The 26,515-nt window shown below is 41.7% G+C and overlaps 1 protein-coding gene across 1 annotated transcript in view; it reads right to left on the minus strand.

Moving 5' to 3' along the window:
* The window catches only part of FRMPD4 (FERM and PDZ domain containing 4), a 683,266-nt gene extending 659,097 nt beyond the window's left edge, over positions 1-24,169 (minus strand). The window contains exon 1 of the mRNA XM_081793716.1: positions 24,079-24,169. The gene's annotated coding sequence lies outside the window, so the exon portion shown is untranslated. The remainder of the gene's footprint in view (positions 1-24,078) is intronic.
* Between the last annotated feature and the right edge of the window lie 2,346 nt (positions 24,170-26,515).

Here is a 26,515-nt window from a genome sequence, read left to right on the forward strand (position 1 = left end):
CCTTAAATTGAACTAAGGTGCCAATGGAACCCAAAATAACGATAACAATGCATCTATACCTACCTAGTATATTAATAATCAAGGCTCAGGTAAACCATGGCTCTTTTTCATCGAAATGGAACCATTTTTTTTAAGAACTAGTCAGTTTAAAATACATTTGTTTCTAAATTCAAAAAATAATTAAAATTAAATTTATAACTTAATTAAGATATGAAAAGCCTTGCAAAAAAATAATAACTTCCCCCCCAAAAAAACAAAATATGAGGGGAACTTTTTTTTCCAAAACTTCAAAAGATACAGAAAGTGTACATTTCCCACCCTGGTCACACTGATTCTCCCTGATCCGTTTTCCTCCTTACAAAGGCAATTGTTTTCTCTTTTTCATTCAACATCGTAAAGCTATTGACTTCAAGTTAGTAGCTATCAGATTAAACCATAAGTAAGAATAATATGCCCCCATGGTATGTTCAGTCTGTCCAAGCCAACTTTATCTAATTTAAGTCCATTATCTGCTCAGCAACACCTCTTTGCTATTCAGTATCGACCGTTTACACAGCTGATAGGAAACACTGGAAAAAGCAGAGCGGGGAGAATATAGGACAATTGTTTTATGTCTTCCCATAAAAACATTCTGACTTTATTCTGAATATATTAAACAGTAAACTCATGAATGTTTAAAAAATATTTGTAATGTCTTTGCATTTATATTAGATAACTACATTGTGTTTTGATACACAAGCAGGATTGAAAAAAAACAAAAAACAAACTCCTTCTCTGAAATGGGTCACGTTCTTTACAGTTACTGAGAATCTACTTATTTCTGCCCAGTGAGAAAGAATGGATTTGTTTTTGAGCCTCTTTGAGGTGTTCCAGTCAGCTTAAATTATGCATGCAATTTAATGCAAATGAAAGGTTTCAATATAAGCAGGTGGTTCTCTGAGCTGGAGGCTACCCTATTGGCAAAATACATGTCATCAAATGTGCATTCAACTCACTGTGGGCAGCCAATAAATATTTGTAGACTAAAATAAATCTACATCTATTTATTTAAAAGCCAAGATTAATATTTTTGAGTCACTGTAATAAGGGTTATTAGAATGCCTGTAAATTCAGGAGTACCTACCTAATGCAAATGTGACCTGGTTTCCTGGTTTATCACAGTAAAGGCCAGTGAACTAACTGGGCGATGGGTTGGGCCCCCAGATCTTCATTCTTATTACACCAAACTACTCTGTTGCCTTTCACATCAGTTTTGCTACATTTGTGTATTTGCTTATTTTCACTCTATCTTCTTCTGGGGATAATGTTAAACAGCCTACAAAGGGACACATGATATATCTGGGATTAAAGTGTGTTTAAAATAAGAAAAATGAGGCATCTCTTTGCCTGTGTGACAGGAATGTGCCATGATGTGCGACACGAGCCAAAGGGTAACACAAGTGTATCGGGAACTCAAACTGGTCTCCCTGCAGTCTGCACCTACAGTCCTGATGTAAGCGGTGACAGATGACAGAGCCGGGCCCCCCTGGGACTGAATCCAAGTTCCGGCTCAGATTATGCACTGCTGTGCCATGTGACCCTGGCCAAATGGCCCCTCCTCCCAGTGCCTCAGTTTCCTCAGGCGTAAGTCAGGGATACTAGTAACACCCACCTCGATTCCTACAGGAAGTTGGGACATCACCTGGCACAAAGAAAGCCCGGCTACATCGCAGAGAAGGAGCATGAGTATTCCTCATGGCATTGTTGCATCACCAGCCTGGCAAGCAGTGACTCGGGGATAAACCTGTTAAGTGTATTTCTGATGCGCCCCCCCCCCCATTTCCTGTTTCTTTCTTCGGTATATCTCTGCTTCCTCTTCTCAATGGTGAGTGTCCCCACCCTCCTGGCACTCTTCAGGGGGCGGGTCCTATCCTGTGGCCACCAATAGACCAGTCTTTCCTCTTCCCCGATTGTCATCAGCCCCTGCTCAGAATTTAAGGTCACAGATCTTAGCTACACCTGTAAAGGCATATTTATGTCACCTAAGGAAGAGGGGAGAGGGAGCAGATACAGAAGACTGAGAAGATTTTAACCTTCATAAAAGCTTTCTGTTGGTATGATAACCAGCAGCAGGCTGGCAATCGCAGGCTACTTCTTGCTTTTGGCCTCACATTACTTGGTTAACCAGCAGGCTCCGGATGACAGTGAGGAACAGTGCACGGATGACAGAGCTGGTCCAGAGAAGCAGTTTGGAACAGAGCATTTGCCAGGGACGAGAGCTGGGAGGGCACAAAGACACCAGTTTCATGTGTATCGTGTGTTCTGGAAATTCCAGCCGGACCCCGCCTGAGAGGCTCTGCCATGAGAGCTATTGTGTAGTCTTAGCAATGCCTCATTGTGGAAAAGAGTAGAAAAAGGAGATGCTCTTTGTCCTGGATGTCTACTGCTATACAGAGAATGACTTCAAAATGCACCAGTCTGAGATAATGACCATCATTTATGTCGCTCCCGAATCTGCAAGCTGAGCAGGACTTAGCAGGAACGCTGGTCTCTGTACCACACGTGGCAGCTGGGGCGGTTCTACTGAAGCCAGAGGGTTCAAGTCCAACCCGGCTTATTCATGTGACTAGCAAGTTGGTGTCAACTGTAAGCTGGCCTCAGTCCCTCTCCATGTGGGTCTGCCCACAGAGCTGCTTGGGCTTCCTCACAACATGGAGGCTGGGTTTCAAGAATGGGTGTTACAAGAGACAGGAAGCAAAAACTTCGTGTCTTTTAAGTTTTGGGCCTGGAAAACTGGCACAGCAACACTCCACTGTATTCTATTGTCCAAGTCATCACAAAGCCCACCCAGATTCAAGTGCAGGGGACATAGAACCTTCCAATAAGAGGCACCACAAAAAACGTGTGGCCGTCTCAACTTGCCACATGGTTTCTAAAAGATTTTAAAGTAATCTCCACACCCAACATGGGGCTCAAACTCACAACCCCAAATCCAGTCATATGCTCTTCCAACTCAGATGCCCCTTATACTTAATTGCCTTAAAGTAGAAGAGAAGACTAATACTCAAATAACATCCCTCTCCTCCTTCTCCATCATCTCAGCAAAGTAGAGTTCCAATCGGCTACCTCATAGTGACATGGTCCTTCCTCTAAGACTCAAGACCACAGAAACCCTTTGGACTTTGGGTTGCTCATATCCCTCTGCAAAATCTACCTCCTGCTTTTCCTAAAATTGATGGTCTCTGCCTCACTAAGATTAAACTGCAGAAACAAAATGTTACATTTGTGGGAGGGAGGGAAGGATATAATGATACGTGCTGTGTCCCTCCCTGGGGATCCTTGGCCTATCAGCTACCAGGTGATGATGAAGTTTTGAGATGCTTCAAAATGATGACATTCCCAACTCCATATTTATAGATACAAGTTAATTAAAAACAAAAATTGGCTATTTCGGTGGCTTCCTGGTAGTAAAACCATTAACATGGCATTTAAAAACAAAAATTGGTGGGGCGCCTGGGTGACTCAGTCAGTTGGGTGTCCGGCTCTTCACTTTGGCTCAGGTCACAATCTCACATTTTGTGAGTTCGAGCCCTGCCTCGGGCTCTTCACGGACAGCACAGAACCTACTTGAGATTCTCCCTCTCTCTCTGTGCCTCCCCCACTCACGTGTTCTCTGTCTCTCTCAAAGTAAATAAATAAACTTAAAAAAATTGGCTATTTTTGTGGCCTTCTGGTAGTAAATCCATTAACATGACATTTATTTAGCCCGAGGCAATGGGAACATGCAAAAAGTTCTTGTAATACAACCCCAAATTTAGAGATATTAGAGAAATCTTGTTTTCAGTTATTTCTGCTTCAATATAGGTATCTATTAAATCCTTCTGTTCTTAAGTGAAAATTTGTACATACCTATTCCAGAGGGCTATTTTGCTAAGATTCAACTTCCACTATGGATTTTATAATGGGCCTAAAGAGCGAATGTTAAGTGTCTGATAGAATTAGTTTTTCAAATCCTAGGTTTGAGGGGGCCAGAAAATCAAAAGAGCTGGGGGATTCTCACATCAAGCTAAACAATAAAGCTGGTTTAGATGTAGGGACCATGAGCAGGGGGCTCCTGTGTGAAGACTGCCTTTGTCTGGAAGAGAGGCAAATAGGTTGATCGTTCCAAGGCTATAATCATTTTACCATTTCTTCTAACAGCCTGAACATTTTCTTAAAAGATCAGGTTCTTAAAATTTACCCAAAGGGAAAAAAGAAGCAGGAGAGAGTCTAATGACTAATGATTTCTTCTCTAAAAATAAATCCCACTTTTGGATGTGGCAGCCTGGGAGGAGACAGACCTCCTTGCACAAGCATGGAGGTAGGAGGCTTGAGCAACAGGGTCACGAGCCATCCCTTTCCCACTTGGCACTGGCCACAGGGATTTCTGTCACATTTCTGGGCCACCCCCTCAAGTCAGAGTTGTTGCATGATGGACTCAGTGAAGCCTTCATTTCACATCAGACCCAAAGGCATATCAATTCTCTCTGCAGAGCTCAGAAGAATGACATAATGCATTTAGTGAAGGCTCACATGTCTGTTAAAAGATGATTCATCAGGGTAAAAACTAGGACAATAAAATTCTACAGAATGGTTCGGCATCTCCAGGTTCTTAGGAACTAAAGGAAACACTGGAAATGAAATGGACTCTGTCTAGACTACAAAAACGTATAATGGCAAAACAAAGAGAACCAAGCAAAGGATTATCTTGTCACAACTTTTTCATGCTGGGGAGCCTCAGTAATGGTGAAGCTGAAGTTCAAATATAAATTGCCAACCCAAGATGGGATGCCTGTGATTTAGGCCAGTGCTACTCAAAGTACGGTCCGTGGATCAGCAGCACTGGCATCACCTGGCATGTTGGTAATGCAAATTCTTGGGCCCCATCCCTGACTCCATCAGAATCTCTAGGGGTGAGGTCCAGCAGGCTGTGTGTTAACTAGCTCTCCAGATGATTCTTAAGCACACTATAGTGTGAGAAGCCCCAATTTGGAATGTGGCTAGAGGAAAACTAATAAAATAGACAACTGGCTTAATTCCAAACAATGTATAATAAAATGAGGCCTAATACACATGTCATTTAGTTATTTAGAAGATAGCCTAGAGTTTGACAGAATCTGAATAAATGCTAATCAATGAAACTGGACAAGTTCATAGATCAGCTAAAATAATTTGTCCCCAAATTAGTGATGGTGTATTTCACGTTTCAGGAAATGATGATGACGGTCATATGTGGGGTGTCAGGATCAAAACAGGGAAGAAGTCAGGCAGAGTGCTGGGCCAGATCATGGTTCCTGCTCCCAGTACAGAGGCCAAGGGGCCAGGCTGGGCTGGAAAGAACATGTACCCCTGGCAGTGAGAGGAAGCAGAGCTGGAGAGTTCACATAAATATAAGGGGACAACTGTAGATAGCGGACAGCAAGACGAAACAGTAAATCACCAGCTTAAAATCTAACCTGTTCCAATCTGTTTCCATTTTTAAGTGGCTCGACACCAAGGTGATAAACAATATAAGGCTTTAGGGGTCTAACTTTATTAGGTACTGGTTCATTGTGTGGTATGGGCCAGGCCAGGCTTCGTGGTGAACATAACCAGACAGGTACTATGTGGACTGTGTGGCAATTAAATGTGATAATGCAAATCAGAGGCTATGCTCACAATTCAGTACACCGCTGGTGTGTCCAAAGCAAGGAAACTTCACCCGTGTATTCTACAACGACTGAGCAAGCCCAAGAGGCCGCAGAATCAGGATCCGACTGCTTGAACTCAGAAGCAGTATTCACCTGAATCAGGCTGGCAGACCTTGGCCCAGGCAGTGGTTCTCAACCTCTGGCACTTTTAATACATGATGTTGCCCAGGCTCAGATCAATTGTACGGCTGAAGGTGGGACCCAGAAGTAGTTTTAGGAAGCTCGCCAAAATCATTCTAGTAGGCAGCCAGCATTGAGAACCAAGGGGAGAGAACCGACCATCAAGAGCCAGTCTCGGCTCAGCCCGTCTTTGGGGACGTAGAGCGAGGGAGGGAAGGGACTGATCTGTGATGAACCACAGTTGAGCTAACTATGTTGGGAGCCCATGTGCCTGAAATATCCACCCTCAATAGGTTGTCGACAACCTGAGATCAAGTGTGATGGAAAAAAAAAACCTGTGCATTTCATAACATTAATGATGTATGTTTGGGTGATGACGGGTAGATAAAAAAGGCACAGTGAGAGGAACCAACAAAAGGAACCAGGTGACAAATGGGGAAGAGAACAAACAGTTCCTCAGCAGAATCTCAGTATGTAGTTGTCAAACCAAATGAAATTGATGGGTGTATATGTGCCAGGCTCTAGTAAGGTGCAATAGACCCACTTTCCTCAGTCCCATGACTCTATTACCCTATTATATCTCTATTTTACAGATAAAGAAATCAAGGCTCAGACAAGTGTAAAGCAACTTGCAGAGGCAACATTGCAAATCAATCCCCTCAGATCTCAGACCCCCTTCCACTATCTTGGCCTAGAACAGGTAGGAATGCCAGGGGGTGACCCGGCTCAGGGCAGCTGCTGTCCCTGGGTCATTGTAGTTTGCGTTTTTGAGTTTGAGTTCCTTAAATGGGTGGGGACTTGATAAGAGGAGCTTAACGTAAGAACAGCTTTTAGAATACATGGTAGACACCTACTCAGTCCCTGCTTTTACTAAAACCACCCATTAGTGTCTCAGAGCCTGAGTCTTTGAGAAATCGCCATCCCTTCCTTTATCAGTGGGAGTACAGAAACGTATGCCTACCACGGCAACTTGGGTAAGTATATTCTGTCATTGTGTCCACATGTTCCAAATCCTACCTCCCAGGCTTAAGGAACTCCAGCATTACATCCCCAATACCTAATACTATGAGATGCACTGTAACTTAAGAACAGTCTTTTGAATCGGACAAAGGGCTAGTATCCAAAATCTATAAAGAGCTCACCAAACTCCACACCCGAGAAACAAATAACCCAGTGAAGAAATGGGCAGAAAACATGAATAGACACTTCTCTCAAGAAGACATCCGGATGGCCAACAGGCACATGAAAAGATGCTCAACGACGCTCCTCATCAGGGAAATACAAATCAAAACCACACTCAGATATCACCTCACGCCAGTCAGAGTGGCCAAAATGAACAAATCAGGAGACTATAGATGCTGGAGAGGATGTGGAGAAACGGGAACCCTCTTGCACTGTTGGTGGGAATGCAAATTGGTGCAGCCGCTCTGGAAAACAGTGTGGAGGTTCCTCAGAAAATTAAAAATAGACCTACCCTATGACCCAGCAGTAGCACTGCTAGGAATTTACCCCAGGGATATAGGAGTGTTGATGCATAGGGGCACTTGTACCCCAATGTTTATAGCAGCACTCTCAACAATAGCCAAATGATGGAAAGAGCCTAAATGTCCATCAACTGATGAATGGATAAAGAAATTGTGGTTTATATACACAATGGAGTACTACGTGGCGATGAGAAAGAATGAAATATGGCCCTTTGTAGCAACGTGGATGGAACTGGAGAGTGTGATGCTAAGTGAAATAAGCCATACAGAGAAAGACAGATACCATATGGTTTCACTCTTATGTGGATCCTGAGAAACTTAACAGAAACCCATGGGGGAGGGGAAGGAAAAAAGAGGTTAGAGTGGAAGAGAGCCAAAGCATAAGACACTCTTAAAAACTGAGAACAAACTGAGGGTTGATGGGGGGTGGGAGGGAGGAGAGGGTGGGTGATGGGTATTGAGGAGGGCACCTTTTGGGATGAGCACTGGGTGTTGTATAGAAACCAATTTGACAATAAATGTCATATATTGAAAAAAAAAGAATAGTCTTTTGTTTTTGTTTTTGTTTTTAACGTTTATTTATTTTGGAGACAGAGGGAGACAGAGCATGAATGGGGGAGGGTCAGAGAGAGGGAGACACAGAATCCGAAACAGGCTCCAGGCTCTGAGCTGTCAGCACAGAGCCCGATGCGGGGCTTGAACTCACGGACCGTGAGATCATGACCTGAGCTGAAGTCAGCCGCTTAACTGACTGAGCCACCCAGGCGCCCCAAGAATAGTCTTTTGAATGAGTGAAAATGAAAGAATGCAGGCATGACTGCTCAGGGGATTCCTTCACCAGTTTCTAAGGGACTTTTTTTTTTATTCCTTCAACAAATAGTTGATGCACAATTCCAGGAAGCAGAGCTATAGCAATGAGCACAAAGGCTCTCAGTTGTCAACACCACTCCACTCAAATTAAGGGCTTAAAAATTAGGCATAAGGTAGAGAGGAATAAGAATATAGCATGATAGCTTTTGACTGCTAACATTACTTAATTTTACTTGGCTTTTCTGTTGCATACTTGCTTTAAATCAGTCTGTGGCATTGTCCTGTGACTAGAAATACAATTCTAGGAGTGATGCTCTCAAGTTTCTTCGAATCGCTGACTTGACACACAGTCAAAGCCACCTGCCTATGAATAAGCCTAGGAAAATAACGGATCCCTATACCCACATGAGCAGAAGCAGGCAGGCAGGCTATTACTCCTGTATATCATTCCGGGCACATAAACCGGAGTGAGGGGTCCAAGAACTCACTAGAGACACAGAAAGTTAATTAAAACACATCCTTCATTGTCCAGAATTTAGGTAATAAATGCTCTACAGAATGCATGGAGAAGAAAGTCCAATGCTCTGTGGTCACATTTTGAATCTTCCTTTCCAGCATTATGAGAATGAGCCTCTGAGGAGCCGCCTAATCCTGTGTTTAACACAGAGCTTTGTGTGTCTATGGATGCTCTGCTGGCCCCTGGGATGAGTGAGAACCACGGTTATGATTATTTACTTCCTAGATTCTGGTTACACACAAACAATACATTCATGGCCCACTCTAGATCGTTTTTTCTAAAAGCCTAGGCATTGGTCCTAGTCTGTTAAGGGACGTCAAGCTTTATTCAAAACCAATAGTCTTCAGGAAAAAAGTGAGGGGGGAGGGAGGATTAATTCAATGGCAATTCTGAAGGATTCACGTACAGGGAAAAATTCCAAAAGTCTCATTTCATTACAAAGATAAAAATGCATCAGAGTTGCAGGTCAAGTCATTCCAACAAGCCTCTCAGAGGAAAGATTCCAAAGTGAAAATTGGTGTTGTGAGTGTACTAGATGGGATAACTTTCACCCTCCTCTTCAATAACTTGATTGCTTTGTTTGTTTTTTAATAACGCCAGTTTCTTTGTGTCTCTGGCACTCGGGGCTGGAGTACATGGTACGGCAACATTGCTCCCTTAAATCAATATTTGTCCACACTCATAAAATATCTGACAAATAAATGGTCATTCATATCGTCCCTTCTTTCTTAATGTAAACTATCATCTATCACCTTCCTCTATTTTCAATTACACTCGTGTGATTGTCAAGTAAATCATAGGAAAAGGCAACTAACTGAAACTCCTTGCACTTTCAGCTCAGTTCAATTCCAGGTGGTGCACCTTAAAAGAATATTAGGAATCATATAACGGATGTGGTTGTCTCTCAGTCTTTATTTCAGCAGCTAGCGCAGCCAACCTTAACTGATGCAAATGCCCACTAAGTATAGGTACTGGGCCAGGGAATGGTGTGCACGTGGAGAGATCTGCCAGCCTCTACCTGGAACTCTTAGGGTCATATGCATACCTCAACTCATCCTCTTTCTTCCGATTTTAGAAAGGTGAGCAATGCATATACCATGTAATACATAACCCACCAGGAGGGTCTAGAATAGCACCTAACATTCAAGCACGTTTAGATTCCAGCAGCTAAATGCACGAACGTTCACACTGGGCAAGACAAACCAAGATTAAAAATGGATTTATGTCAGTTTTTAAGATGCATCCAATGAGTTACAAATTGTATCAAGTAGAAAACCACTATTATACTACATGTTAACTAACTTGGACTTAAATAAAATCTTAAAAATAAATAAAATAAGAGCTGTTTTCTTTGGCTTATGTTTCTTTGGCTTAGGTAGCACCTTACCTCCACGTAAGTCAAAATCCTCACAGGTATTTTCAGAGCCCTACTCTATGCCAAATTAACTGGGTAAAAATAATCCAAGCTTGTATCAAAACCTACAGAAAAGATATAACGTGGTAAGAGCAAAGAGAGGGTGGAACTGAGATGGCAGAAAAAGTCAAGGAGGTAAGATGCAGAAAAGTGAGTTTTTAAAACTATCATTGAAATACATGACTCTGTGTAATTAAAAAATAATAAATCTGAGAAGGTCTATCATTTTTTCACTTTAGGCTTAATTCTCAAACACGGGCTTTTAACGTATTTCTAAGTTGAATGCTTTTCCTCAAAGAGTAGAAGAGAATTCAAAGCACAGAACATCTTTTCAGGATGTGCTTGGTGTGTTGACGAGGAAAGGCTCATCTTTACCCCTTTTTGAATATCGCTGATGGGCTCCAAAGACAGACGCAGCCATCAACAGCATGCACAGATGCTCATAATCATTTGAAGAAGAGGTTTTCAGCTGGGGGAGCTGAAGCACTCCATTTGCTAATTGCTTCCTCTGCCTGTTTTTCTGTAATCTCCCATTCAGACTTGCTTTCTGTCTTTTGAGAGTCTCTGATGTGATGAGCAGTGGGAGATGCAGACCTAGTTCCCGAGTGACTGTTCCAGGTGCTCACGTCACTTTGCGTGAGCCAATTCATCTTGTCGTGCTGAATGTGTTACTTCTGTAACTTCCCCCGTCAAGTTTCAAACATGTTTTAACGACATCTTGAGGGAATCACTGCAACATACCCAATGTTATTTGTCTTAATGGACGAACTTTTGTCAGAGTTGCTAAAAAAAAAAAAATTATTTAACTTGGAGGTTTTCTGATTTAATTGCTAATGTTAGTGTTTCATTATTAAAACTCTATGTTAATTTGTGGGGTTGGGCCATTTCTGGATCTCTTTCTTCCTCAAGTTTCTTTAAGACATTTATCATTGAGAAGTTGCAAATTGACCTCTTCCATTTTGCTCTTTATAGTGATGTCTTTATTGCTTTTGGATCGAGTGGCAGGTCATGGACAAATATGGCGACTGTCAAGAGAGCCTCGTGGACGTGAGTATAGGCAGGACGTGGGCACCCAGGATAAAGTGAGGAGGTAGGTGGGGTAGTTCCATAGGTGACCATCTCCCAAGGCCTCTCCGGGAAGTAGCACGTGGAAGGGCTTTCTAGATGAGATCCATATACACCAGCAGTCAGATGACCAACTGTTATTTACTGTGTGTCCCATAGACCTATGAAATTATGCAAAGACTAACAGCCCATTTACATAGCAACCCTGAGCTACTCCTGCTTTAAAAAACCAAAGCAGATTTTTTTTTATTAAGCAAAGGAAAAACATCATCCCATACAAACTGAAAAGCACTTAGTCAACTAGTTCTTTTAAGTAACTATGCAGCTGTTCCTGATGTAAGCTGTTTAGAAATAAAAGTTTTGGAGGTAGGATATGTTAAGTTGAAACAATCATTTTTCCTCCAAGCATGAACAATCACACATTTCCTATGATTTATTTAGGCATGATTTAGGGGTTGACTGCCAGGAAAAAAAAAAAAAAGGTTTTAAAAAATCCCCTTTTATGGCAGAACTTCCAAAAACAGGATTTTAGAAGACAATTAGGCAGAAAAGACTATACTATCACAGTCAAGATTTCACTACAAGTTTTACTGCAGATGGTTGCCAAATTGGATTTCCTATTCTGGACTTCTCTTTCACCTTTGCTCCAGTCCCAGACTTTTGGCTATGGAGAGCCACTTGGATATCCCACCCTCACCTCAAAGCTAAAAAGGCCCAAAGGGAACACTTCATTTTCTTAACCTTCATCTACCCACACAACAGCAAAAACAAAAACAAAACACAAAAACAAAGCCAAGAAAACCTTCCCAAGTTTTCAACTCCTTCGAAAGACTCCCCCATTATCCTAGCCTTATTCAGTCAACACATGCAAGGGAGATATAGAAAAACAAGTCACATGCCCAACATCCAGGATAGGTATTATGACAGAGTAATGTATAAAGTTTCAGGGAATAAAGAAAAGTGGCATCAATCACAGCCTTTGGGGGGTGGGGAGGGTCGTTGAGAGAAGACAACACTTAGCCTGAGAATGAAAAGATTCAAAGGAGAAGGGGAGCATTCCAGGCAAAAAGGAACAATGTGTGAAAAGAAGGCGTGAGATTTCATGGTGAACTGCAAATAGCTCGGTATGATCAGAGTGAAAGACAGAGGTGGGAACATAGCAGAACTGGGATGGGAATGTGAGCAGATCGTGAAGAACTCTATTCACTGAGAAGCTGGACATATACTCAAGTAAGGAGCCACTTGAATGATGTCCAGATGCATTTCAAAAAAAACACATCAGTTTTAAAAGTTTGGGTTATTGCTCAGAAAATATTTACTTAACTTTCCTTCTACTTGAGGTAGAGTATATACATCCCTGTCCCATTGACTTGGGCTTTGTCATGTGACTGACTTTGACCAAAGGAATGTAACTCTTAATAGTACCTTTAAGTATACTTTGCCCTCCTGTGATGACCACAAGGAGAGCATATTCTAGGTAGCTTCTGTCACTTCAGCCTGAGCCCCACAATAACACCCATGCTGCAGATGTGAAGCCTGGAGTTCAAAGCCTGATCCATGGATTCCAAAACCTGGAACCAAGCCCCACCAAGTTGCAGCCTAAAAAAGAATCACTTTAGCCAACCCAAAGACTTATGAGCAAGAAAAGAAAATGCTCGTTGTTATAAACTACTAGTTTGGGAGTGATTTGTTACACAGCATTACTGTAGCAATAGCTGACTAATACATGCATGTTAGGAAATATGAGAACAATTTTTACCTCCCATCTAACCTTATACCCCTTCTTCCAAATCCAAAACACCAATGAGATATTCTTGTAATCCTTCCTTAGAATTAGATTACTAGAACAGCCTCCTAACCAATATTCCTGACTCTGGTTTTGCTCAGTTATAATCCATCCTGAAGTCTATGTCTCAACAATTCTTCTCAAACACCACCTTGACGTCATATCTCCTCTCACAATTTGCAGGGTTTCCTGTTGCAAAGTATTTCAGATTCAAATTCTGCTTTGTTTCCAAAAACCACCAAGTAGTTTAATCTCTTCCCCATTTGCATCCCAGAGTAATTCTTTATGCTATATCTTTGATCAGACAGAAGAACCTCTCTCCCTGAACCCCATTTAGAATATTATTTCCTTCTTTTCAGCCCATCTACAAAGCTTCTTTTTAAGCCACCTTTCTTTCATGTAGTAATCACCCTTCCAAGACTTCTTAGAGCTACAAGGACTGTACCACTCCTATGACATTTTTAGTCTATATCACAGGAGCATCTAGTTACAAGCTGACTTTGTATGTATGCATATGTATATATCTCATCTTCCAAACTACCTTGAAATCTCCTCGAAAGCCAGAACTACATCAAAGTTTACTCCATTCTCTGGCTTTCCCATCAAAGTTCTTTGCAGAATGGCTGGACACAAAAGGCAATGGATGTTAGTTTGATACCCCAAAATAGGCTTTCATTTGTTCAATATGTATGGATTAATCACCTACTATGTCCCAGGCACTGATACATAATGGCTGAAAAAAGATGAACAAGCCATCACCTACGGCCTCAAGGGCTTTACAATTTATAACAACAACAAATAAATATATAAAAGGAAGCATTACTGTTTTCCCTTGAAGGAATTTCCTTCTATTTGCTGCATATATTTTAAATATTTCTATCTATTACAGACTAAGAAGATGGAAGCAGAGCACTATAGATGCATTTCCTAAAGACGCAATCATGTCTTACCCAGAGAATTTTCTTAACCTAACTGCCACCACTCTGGGAATGTGACTGTCAATTCTTATTTATTTCCTTTGCCAATGCAGTGAGGAAGGGCCGAAAGGGCATTGAGGAAGGAATCTTCTGCTAAAGCGCGCTATTTATAGTTTTCCACTTTACCAGAAACAAATATTTAAATGTATTTTCTTAATTTTCCCCTTTGTCATCTGACAGAAAGATAGCAACTTCCATAATTTATCAAAGAGGCAGTGTGCTAATGGAACGGCATTTTCTACGGACACTGTCTTCTCCCTTTTTTTTTTTTTTCTTTTTATAAATGGGGAAGCTATCTAAATAAAACCTTAAGATTTCCCCCCAAATGTGCCAGGTATAAAGTCCTATTGTTGATTATGAAATAGAACTCAACAGCAGAATTGTAAAGCAACATTGCCCCAAGATCCTGAAAATTAGCCTTCCCATGTCTACCAAGGTACAATTTGATTGAAGATCACTTCCGGACTCTAATATCTCACTCACATTTAATGAACCTAAGAGTTGGAGTCTTAGATATTCCAATGCAATCTGATACCAACTATGGAAGTAGATGATTTTGCCCACGCTTTTAGTCCAAATCCACAATGGTCCCGGCTACGACAGATGCCAAATATAGGGAGGGGCTGATATACCTGTCGGGTGAAAGTCTTCAAATGATCAAGAAGGACAACATGAATAATTATGGTGACATTAACAGTGAGATTTTAACAATTTAAGTAAGTTTCTCTTAATATTTTAAATAACTGCATGCCTAAAAATCTAACTGATGAAAGAGCATCAGAAAATTCATTATCTTCAATTTTCAATCTTTCAATTTTAAGGAGTGTTTTCCAAGGAAAGTAGAGTCTTCCCTTGTGCCTGTTGGTGGGAGAAGAAGGCTGAAATGTTGAATATTCAACTCTATTTACAGCTCATTGGCAACTAAAATGGGAAACCTGCGAAAATAAAGATAGCAGGACCCAAGCAAGAGTGGGAAAGATGGAATGACAAAATTAAATTTCCTTGGGACCTCTTCCAGCTGATCTGTGACTGAAAAAATATGAAGTGCTACAGTATGCCACTGTGAAAAACCAGATGTCAGGAAACCCAAATTGTAGGGCAAGCTGTGCCCCCAAGTATGACACTGTAGTGTGACTGTCTTTGATCTTCAGATCACTTTTGAAAGTTTCGGCTAAACTCTTAATTAAACCCACCTCTCATTATAAATAACTACAATTTAAAAATCAGAAACATTTCAGTACACAGAACGCATAATCTGGGAGGAAAAGAAATGGTCCAAGGACCACGGATTCAAGCTGTTCTGAGAGAAAAAGGAGAGCGGTTGCAAGTATTTTCCAAGTATTTTGGAGCCCTGGGTGGAAAAGGGACTGGGGAAAAAGGGCTTTTTAAAGTGTTACCAGTATTTCAAATTATTCTAGGCCTCCTTCAGAGCAGACATGTGGGATTAAATATGCAACAGTGAAAAGAGAGAGCATAGGCACAGAGCTAGAATGAAGGACTAAGCCGAGAGCTTCCAACAGAATTGATGTCTTCTAGAAGTCTATGAGCAAAATGTAAAGTTTGGAGTAGTTGAGTTATTGGGGTGAGTAGGCTCCATTATCACTCATTAGCTGAAGAATTAGAAAATATGGGACGTTCATTTTACAGGAATCGTCATTTAGATTTAATCTAAAATACAACCCCAACACACACGCCCCTGAACGAAGAGCTTGCCATTCGGTGTGTTCATAAACGTTAATAATGCTCCTGAAAAGGGGCGCCTGGGTAGCTCAGTCCGTTGAGCGACTGACTCTTGGTTTCAGCTCAGGTCATGATCTCACAGTTCCTGGTTTCGAGCCCCGCATCGGGCTCTGCACTGACAGTGCAAAGCCTTCTCAGGATTCTCTCTCTCTCTGCCCCTCCCTTGCTCACTCTCTCGGTCTCTCTCTCAAACTAACTAAGTAAAAACTTAAAAGAAAAGAACGCTCCTGAAAACAACCAACCATAAGGAAATGAAGCGAGGCTAGAGTTGAACCACACAGACTCCGCAGACCCAGTCAGCAGCTTCTCCCTCATTTCAAAGACTTCTCCCCACCCCCAAATGCACTCCCCAAAGCAGCTGTACTTGCTCTATCCTGCAGTTTTCTTACCCTAAGAACAAACCATCTGGAGGGTTCTGACTGTGTTTTAGTAACTCCATAGTTTATCTCTCCCAGGACGATCTGCCTTTTAAAAGAAGGGAATGAGAAGTCTATGCTAGACTCAAAGGAATGAACTCCCCTAGGTCAACAGGGGAGGAATTTCTGCAAATAAATAACTTTTCTGAGGCTCAAGTCTCCTTATGTGCTTCTGAAACCCTCCTTCCTCATATGTATATGCCAGGGTTTCTCAACTTTGGCGCTGTTGAAGTTTGGGGCTGGAGAATTCCTCGCCGTGTGTACTGTTTAGCGGAATCCCTGGTTCCCACCCGCTAGATGTCAATAGCATCCTTTTACTCAGTTATGAAAATTAAAAATCCTGAGGCACCTGTGTGGTTCAGTCAGTTAAGCATCTCACTCTTGATCTCAGCTCAGGTCTTGATCTTATGGTCTTGAGTTCAAGCCCCAGGTTGGGCTCTGAGCTGGGCATGAAACCTACTTAAAAAAAAAAATTCCCAGACATTCTCAAATGTTTGGGGGGGAGGGGGGTTGGGGGAGCAAAATCACCAGTTAAGAACTGCCAGTCTACATGAAGATAGGCCTCGCTTGCAAACACCAATAATCTTAAATGCATTGCCTCAGATTTTGTTGTTTATTCTTGTGCAGTTGCTATTAGCACATAAATCACTCTTTGGAAAAACAAAACAAAACAAAACAAAACAGGAAACCTGTTTGTCACAAAATAATTAGCAGAATTGGACTCCAGTCAAGAGCTTTTGTTCTTGTTTCACTGAATAAAAATTGACACATGAATAATATTCTCAAACAAGGACTCAGTACATCATCATTCTTTGCTCTCAGCCTGATTTACAAATATCTACTTGAAAATGTAAAGGGCAAAAAACCGACTATATTCCCTTAGACTCACTGTAGCCCTTGCAATCACTGCACCACAAAAAGTGTTAAAATGAAAAATAACTTTTAAGAACATCCAAAAACTTTGTTTTTATGAAAATTCTCATATTACATCACTGACTTGTACGAGGCATGTCTCTAGCTCAAGTTCGGCACAGTAATCTATAGAACATACTATTTTAAAATGAATGTTTATTTTTGTTTCTATTTTTGTACTCCTCATCTCCATTCCCTATAGTTTTCTAAGACCAGTGGTTTGCAACTGGGGCAATTGTCAATGTTTATAGACATTTTTTGGTTATCACAACTCAGAGGCACAGGGTGAGGGGTGAGGGGAGGGGGTGTAACTGACAGCCAGTGGGTGGAGACCAGGGATGCTGGAAAATATCCCACAATGCATAGAATTATCCATAGTGCCAAGGCTGAGAAATCCCTGTCTAGACACATAATTAGAACACTCACTCATAACCCCTGATTTGGTTACAACCTAGGCATGGTACCCATGTCTTCTCCATTTGTTTACTGTCCATGATGCTTAGTATAGAGTTATATCCATTGCAGGTACCCAATGTAACTGCTACCTGAAAAATCCAGGCTTTTGGGAACACCGGGGTGGCTCAAGCAGTTAAGGGTCCAACTCTTGATTTTGGCTCAGGTCATGATCTCACGGTTTGTGGGATCGAGCCCTGTGTCAGGCTCTGTGCTGACAGTGTGGAGCCTGCTTGGGATTCTCTCTCTCCCTTTCTCTCTGCCCCTCCTTCTCTCCCCACCCCACCCAAATAAATAAATACACTTTAAAAATCCAGTATTTTGGAAAGAGAAGACAAAGAAATAACATTATTCTTTTTGGTTAAAACATTCTTGGGAAAACAAAAACTTCAAGTATGGTTGGAACAAAATCCTATTCTTATTTATTTTTGAGAGTGTGTGTGTGCAGGTGCACGTGCATGCACACAAGTGGGGGAGGGGCAGAGGAAGGGGAGACAGAGGATCCAAAGCAGGCTCCCAGATGACAACAGAGAGTCCAGCGTGGGGCTTGAACTCACGAACCACGAGATCCTGGCCCCAGCCAAAGTCAGACATTAACCGAATGAGCCACCCAGGAGCCCCTAAAATCCTATTTTCAAATGGATGAATTGTAACATTTGCAAAAAAACAAAAACCAAAAAATGGCAATAGAAGTCACAAATCATTGATTACGTTGGAACACAGTATCTGTTGGTTGTGCACTTGAACCTCCAGAGGGTGCTCAAGACTCTTCCTCACCCTGGAGAGCTACCTCTACCCCCTTGCCCTCTACCAAGAGGAGGCAGCTCCCTGACAGGTAATCATTTGGAGGGCCTTCTGAGGGCACAAGGAGGCCACCGTGTTAGAAGGTGGGGGCAAAAAATGGACAGTAAAGAGAACTCAGGTGGGGCTTAAATCTTCCTCCCTCTGTAAGTAAATTTCTTTACCATCTATTTCTCTCTTTGCATCTCTTTTCTGGAATTATAGCTAAAATTTTTGAATGACAACTGTGATCTAATTTTTTTGGAAGATTTATATAATCGTGTCCCATTTCTCCAAGTTCTCAAAAGGCAGTAGAATTCAAACAAAACAAAAAAGGGCAGTCAAAATATTAAGGTATGAGACATGGGTGGTGAAATAGCTCAGGAAATGTAGGCACCTCACCCTTGGGACTCAGCGTAAGCCACACTAGATTCCCAGCCTGAGAAACCAAACACGTGGCCACAGCAATAACATGTTGGTTTTTGTAATCCTTGAAAGTGTATAAATAAACCAAACTGCTGCAAATAGAAATCCCATGAGCTCTTCTTGAGATTAAGAATTTAAAGCACCAATCTTCTCCTGGGCTTGGAGACTTTCAGAACAAAAAGTTTTAAGTGGAATTGGAAAACAGTTAAATGTTACTGATGCACCCATATTGCTCATGTAATATTTATGAGCCACAGAATGATCATTCTGATTATTCCCAGCTGATTTTAACAAGGGATTTTTCCCCCCTCTCTTAATTAGGTGCCCGCATGCAAACAAAAGCCTATTATAGCACTCAGAAAGAACACACTGAATAAAATTAGAGTATATCTATCTTCTAAATCACTGGATAGTAGTCTAGATATAAAAATACAACAGTTCCCTGTGATCTGGATGTGAGTGCACTTGCGGTAAAACTTCAATATGATTTCAATTGCCACTCTTTGCAATTAGGGCAAGGAAACCTAAAATCAACTCTTGTGCACTCTCATAATGGATCTCAACTGAAACACATGCTTTATCAATGTCAAAGACAGGGCTGTCTGCTCTTTGGTTTGGAGGAGCAAATTATGAAATGTTTTCAGGGGACTAAGGCAAATGACTAAAATTTAAAGGAAATCATTTTTCTTACTGTTCAAAGCACAGAAGAAACACTTCAGATTCAAGTGGATGTAAGATGGGTGGGAGTTTTAGAAGCAATCACTATCCTTAAACTTGACTTTAAAAGTCTATTCAACTACAATTAGGGTCTAAATTTAAATCCCTGTCTGTTGTTGGAATAGAGGTACAAAGTTAGAAACTCTGCTCTAGTGTGCACCTACGTGTCTTTTATTGAGGCATCTTATCATATAAGTCTGCTTCCAGAAAAAGATAAAATAGATTCAAAGGCATGGAATCTTTACAGGCAACAGTAAAAGGCTGGCTCCTTGTTTTACGTGATAATTAGTTTATGGAATCCTAACTTCAGAGTGTTTATGTCTGAAACATCGGACCTTGTTTTAAAATGTTATTAAGGCAGTGTCTGGGTGGTTCAGTCAGTTAAGCATCCGACTCTTGATTTTGGCTCAGGTCGTGATCTCACATTTCATGAGAGGGAGCCCTGTGTCGGGCTCTGGGCCAACAGTGCTGGCCTGCTTGGGATTCTCTCTCCCTCTCTCTCTGCCCCTCCCCCACTCACACTTTCTGTCTCAAAATAAATAAAAAAAGATTTCAAAAATAAATAAATAAAATGCTACTAAGGATTAGATCCTGTAGCAGATAGACTCTAAGATGGCCCCCAGTGAATCCCACTTCCTGGTGTTGATATAGTTCACCATAATTAATTTTCGGAGACAGTGGTAATTACAAAAGTGCTTAGTGCTACAGAGAACAAGGTACTACGGGAATAAAGAGGGATGTATCCCAGGGTAAGTTGTTAGAGTGGAGAGTGGTGGTACGGAGAGAAGACCAGGAATACTACAGTTACATATATGCCAGATTTCAACAAAAACCACTCACTTGGATGTGAATTCAGATCTTTAAGATGCCAAAATATGGAAACAACCTAAGTGCTTATCAATGGATGAATGGATAAAGGAAATGTACCATGCGCACGCGCGCACACCCCCCCCACACACACAGTGGAATATTACTAAGCCTCAAAAAAGAAAGAAATCCTGCCACTTGTGACAACATGGATGAACGTGGGGGACAGTATGCTAAGTGAAATAAACCAGACACAGAAAGGCAAATACTGCATGATCTCGCTTATATGCAGAGTCTTAAAAGGTTGAACTCATAAAAGCAGAGAGTAGAATGGTAACTACCAGGGGCTGGGAGAAATGGGGAGATGTTAGACCAAGGGTATAAAGTTTCAGTTAGGCGGGATGAATAAGTTCTGGAGATCCGATATACAGCAAGCTGACTATAGGTAACAACACTGTACTGTACATTTGAGAGAGAGAGAATCCCAAGTAGGCTCCTCACTGTCGGTGCAGAGCCCAACATGGGCCTCGAACTCACAAACTGTGAGATCATGACTTGAGCCTAAATCAAGAGTCAGAAGCCCAACCCAAAGAGCAACCCAGATGCCCCTTAAGATCTTCTCTAGTAGCAAATTTCAAGTGTTCTTACCACACACACACACACACACAAGTATGTGAGATGATGCATATACAAATTGGCTTGATTGTTGTAATAGTTTCAAAATGTACACATATCAAAACATTTTGTACACCTTAAATATATACAACTTTTGTCAATTATATCTCAATGAAGCTGGAAAAAATTTAAAATCTTAAAGATGTTCTTTTGTTTTGTCCCCTAATTTTATAATTGCTTCAAAATAAATTTTTGTATTTGTGGGGCACAATTTATTCTCTACAAACACATTCTCTTCATTAAGATTCCAATTTTCCTACCAGTACTGAATTATAGTGCTCATAATAACCATTTCATTAATACAGTGATTCAGTTTAGATTTCTCATGCAGTAATTACTAGAAGGATTTCTTTTTCTTCCCCTCAAAGATGGGTAGCATATATTCTTTGGTTTCCAATTCCAAATGTATTTTGTTTTGTCTTTTTTTTTAAACAGGCAAAATGCCCCATATATGTCAATCTTGCTAAAGTAGATATGCTGCAGGATTCTTAGATGTAAGTCTCACACCTCTACTTAACACCATGTAACATATTGTAGTCTTTTGAAAAAGATAACCAATCCCTTTTGAATCACAGGGGATGTCAGCCTTGGAAAGGTGTTTTTGTTTTTGGTTTTGCTTTTTTAGGAGGAAGGACCACTGTGAAGCCACCATGACATCAGATCGTTCTGAGTACCCATCAGAACACCAGAGAATAAAAACACATGGGCTGGCCAATGCCCTGGACTCCACTTGGGACACAGACTCCATTTCTGAGACCCAGGACCATGCTGGAGTAATTCTGAAAAGCAAATTTACAGAAATGCAGCCATTCGCTCCATTTATTTTCCACTGTTGAGCTACTTTTTAAATAGGAAGCAGCAGCAAAATCTATCAATCTAAATGCCTTAAGATTTTTTTACTCATTATACATGAGAAAAACACCACCTGCTAGGTAGTACGGTTTCCAATGTTTCCGTGAACCAGAATTTATACGTTTGTTTTACAAGAAAAAGCCCTTCTACCATAAATATGGTCCTGTGTGATGGAAAATTAAAATTTAAAAATCTGATGCAATTTACAAGAAAGGACAAAACAAAGTGAAAATGATCACAGAATTGGTCCCATCAAAGCTGATGAGTCACGGCAAATAAGGAGGAAAGAACTGAGTCTAATGAAGACCGCTGAATCACAGCCATTCAGGGGCTCTTTTTAAGCAAGGTTAATCTCTTAAATTGGCTAGTCACTGGTAATTTGTTTGGCATGAATTCTGTTCTCTGAACAGCCAAGGGCTTGTTTGATACAAAACAGAGTGTGTGAGCGGAGGAATCACATTATAATTGATCAATTGATCTAATATTTAAAAGCTATGTCTTCCCAATTGCTTTGACAAGTGTAATTAACACATTTAAAGGGTCAACCAGATTGACGCCCTTGCCAAAAAGTAGGTTTTCCTCTCCTTTTAAACAAAAATCAATGTATTGATCAAGGCCACAGCTTACCTGAGAATGGTGTGTAATCAACAGTGTTTGTGTTTTAAAGCGTTTTGTTTTGTTTTGAAAAGACAGCACCAGCACATCAGAGCTACATGATTTTTCTTTAAAGAAACAGTATCTTTTAGAGGCAATACTTTTATCCTCTGTGGTCTTCACTATCAAAAGGCCAGTAGGCCCTTCTTCTTTGGCTGACTTTTTCATGGAGAATCTATCTTTAATGTGTGTGTGTGTGTGTGTGTGTGTGTGTGTGTGTGTGTGTGTGTGAGTGTGATAAGCTATACATTATTCAGATACTCTAAGGCCAGGAAGCAGCTTAAGAAACCATTCCCCACCTCGACATCAGGGAAGTTTAGGATCAATTTGGAAGAAGAGAGGCTCACCCGGAAAGAGAATGTTTGGGAGCACCAAGGACAGAAATATCCTAAAGTCTCCTTGTCTCTCAACTTTTCTCCAGTGGATCTGCCACAGCATCAAAACTTCTTAGTGTAAGAGTCACTGCTTTGAATGGTGGCATTTTTCTCTGAAGATCCCGGTTAAAATGCCAACGTCCTGTCTGGAAAGGGTAGTGACCTAACTATACCCACCCACTAGCTTCGAAAGCAGCTGGCCTTTCCATAATTCACCAAGTAAATAGCAGCTTTTGGCTTGATACAAGCTGAGATGTTGGCCCTCCCTTTACAGACCTAGACTTTCAGGGTTAGTGCTTATAAGACTCTTATTTTCCTTGAGGTTCTCTGCCCACCAGGAGGGAGGCAGGCAGTAGATGGCAGCTGTCTATCCTAGGGCTGTGCTGTGTGTAGCTTCTAGGTAGAGTTCAACTCTCCCTCGGTCAATTCTATTTTAAACTAAGAAGTACTTCTGTCCTCTTTCAGTACCTACCAGAAATAGAACTATCATCTTCTTCGTGCAGTAAATGCAAAACAAAAACAAAAACAAAAAATTAGTAGCCCTCAAATACAAAAAGAATAGTGGAACGTCCATAATGAGCAAAAGCAGGTAGAAGGCTCAGGCAGACAAGCATGAATGCTTTCTCCTTCCCACACTTCCCCAGCTGCATCAAGCCCCCTGCTATGCGTTCGGTGTTACCATGTTAGGTGTTCCACATGTGTTAAACCTTTCCAGGAGCCCTACGGAGAAGGTAGCATTTTCTCAATTTTATAGATACAGAAACGAAAGCCCAAAGATAATTTTCCAAAGCCCCCATGTGTCTGATTGCAACGCCTGCACATTTTCTTGATGGCATGCTTGGTCCTATATTCAAAATGATATCCTTTTCCTTGGATTAAGACTTTAGCAACTGAAATACTGAACCGAAGTACAAACATTACTGGTTTGAGGTACCTTGCATTCTTCGCAAGCCTCTGCCCTCCTTTGTGCTGTGATTTATGCTCAGGGTCATCTGTGCCCATCAGGCTCTACGAAAGAGCACAGAGAGCCAACAGGCAGATCTCGGCATGCCAGTCAACAGCCTTGTTTGCCTCACTCCTCTCGCCTCTTTGACCTGGGCTGCCCTTCCGTTGTTTTCCTGCCCCCAACAATCCTTCAGGAACTCTTTGCTCCTTGGCCTGGCATAGTGGAGAAACCAGGGCTCCTCCATGAACCTTTCTCACTTGAGCATCTTCGACCTCGTGGACTTCATCCTTCCTGCCCAGCCGCCCACAGCACAGAAGTCTGCCTGGGTCAACAGCTCCTGGTCACTACCTGTCTCCCTCCATGACCCTCTCTCCTCGCTCCAGCTAGGAGCCCCCATTTCATAATAACCTTAGATTCCTGGCAAATCTCAATGTCCAGCACTCACCAACAGCAAAGTGTCCAAAGGGCTGATGTCCCAGATCTCCTATTTTCCTTTCTGCCTACCTCTTCAACTCCCAGGGCACTTCTGGTTTCTGATTATTGCTTTGGACTTTCAATCTTTTTCTTTGCTCTTTCCTATGCCACTTGCATAACCCTCTCTCTTGACTTTGACCTTTTCTCTCTGCCAACTCTTCAACTCTGGGCTGACCAGAGTCCAGTGGAAACCACTCGGTCCAGATCTCTAGTTCAAGCCTGACTCCTAGCTCGCAGCCCCTCCCGGGACCTGACTCCTTGTGCTCACCCCCCTTGAGCTGTGACCAGGGTCTGTTTCCCCTGAGCCCCTTTTATCTTAGGGTACAGAGGAATCTTTTAGCATTGCCAACTGCTGCTGGATCTAATCCTGATTCTCCTGAAGACTTGAGTGGAATTCATTAACTGCCATCCTTACAGCCCTTGAGCTTTCTCTGGCAGAAGCCATGTTTGATTGCATATTCCCTAGTGCTATAGGGCATCCCTTATCACGGCTGGTCTCTGATGTAGTTTCTTTCTTAATAAATGAGTAGCTTTCTCTCTTCATGACAAAGGAGAATAATACAAAAGACAGAAACAAAGAATGAACACTTAGCATAAAGTCACACAAAGGCCTTCTACCAATCAGAAGATGAGCCTCACAGTCTGTTCTCTACCCTCATCCACTATGCTTCTGAGAGCAGAGTTCCTCCAGTGTCAAGGTCATTTGAAGTACCTGTGAATGTAGGGATTCTGGTTCGCAGGTTGGGGAGGGGTGCTGGGATTTTGTATTTCTAACAGGCTCCCGTGTGATGTCCTGGCTACATCAAGGTCAACACTTTCAGCAGCAAAGCCCTAGGTACACCCATACCTGGAGACGGACTTAAAACTGGCTTTTTTTTTTTTTAGTATCTACTATTAAGATACCTTAGTGTTTTTTTTTTAATGTTTATTCATTTTTGAGAGACAGAGAGTGAGTAGGGGAGGGGCAGAGAGAAGGGAGACACAGAATCTGAAGCAGGCTTCAGCCTCCAAGATGTCAGCACAGAGCCCGACGTGGGGTCAGAACCCACGAACCGCAAGATCGTGACCCTGAGCAGAAGTTGGACACATAACCAACTGAGCCACCCAGGCGCCCCAAACCTGACCTCCTTCTTAAGCAATACCCACAAAATTAGACAGCTCTAGTCTGTGATTCAGACCACAATCCTTTTCTTTGAAACATCACATCTTAAAATACATTTACACAAAACCCAATGTTTTTGAACAATGATTTCTTTATTCATAGCAATGGATGGGAACGCAGAAGTTGTTTCTTTCAACAAAGGGAGGAAATGGATAGAGTAAGTATGAATTAGAAAGAGGGCACTGAGAGGTGCTTGGGTGGCTCAGTCCATTAAGCATCAACCTCGGATCTGGTGGTTTGTGAATTCGAGCCCCTCCTCAGGCTCTGTGCTGACAGCTCGGAGCCCGGAGCCTGCTTCAGATTCTGTGTCTCCCTCTCTCTCTGCCCCTCCCCCGCTCACACTCTCGCTCTCTCCCTCAAAATAAACAAACATTAAAAAAGAACAAAAAAACAAAAGAAAAGAGGCACTGAAGTGGAGGTTACTGGACAACCAGGCAAAAATAAAGCTACTGAAGTCTGCACCTGAAAGAACAGAAGAACCCCAAAGACATGAGCCCATGGGAGAGGGAGGCAAAGTCAAGCCTTCTGTTCCAAAGATTGTGCTGCGACGACTCCAGAGAGGACTTTACTGAATCTAGACAATGAAGAACCTTACTGGTCTATTATCTATCTTGAGGCCTAGCAACTATTACTGGCTGAAGAGTTGTCTTTATTTATTCTTACATACTCATGAGGCTAAGGCCACTGGATTACAATCTCTTTTGGATACTGTATATAATTGAAAATGATTTCTAAGTTTTGCCAGTATTAAAAATTAGCATCTGTAAGGCATTCATTAACATCTTTACATGCATCAACCTTGTTTAATTCTTTTAACAGTGCCAAGGGTTGGACCCATTTGGCAGATGAGAGAAGACAAGGAGGAGCCAGTGAGGTGGCTCAGGAGTGAGCAACAGAGTCATGATTTGAAATCAGGACCTAACGCTAGCCCTAAGCTTTCAACCGCTTGCTATTCCGCTTCTCTGTTACTTCTTTTGTTTTGGGGTTGTTTTTCTCCCAAACTGGATAATTCCCATTTATTTTTTTATGTACTTTCCCTGGAAAACTCCTCTGGAATTCCAATGAAAAGGCCTGCAAGTGGACTCAAGAGCAGGAGCCAGGTGTGATCAGAGAATCGAGGCAAAAGTGAGGACACAGAAGGGATATTTTGCTCCATGTACAGGTCATTCTTTCTTTCACATCTTACACTGTTACACTTGGGTTTCTTTCTTTATGATTCTAATTGCTGCCCAGTGTATGGTCCGTC

Source organism: Panthera onca, chromosome X (assembly GCF_046562875.1).
Source record: "Panthera onca isolate mPanOnc1 chromosome X, mPanOnc1 haplotype 2, whole genome shotgun sequence".
NCBI classification, from domain to species: Eukaryota; Metazoa; Chordata; class Mammalia; order Carnivora; family Felidae; genus Panthera; species Panthera onca.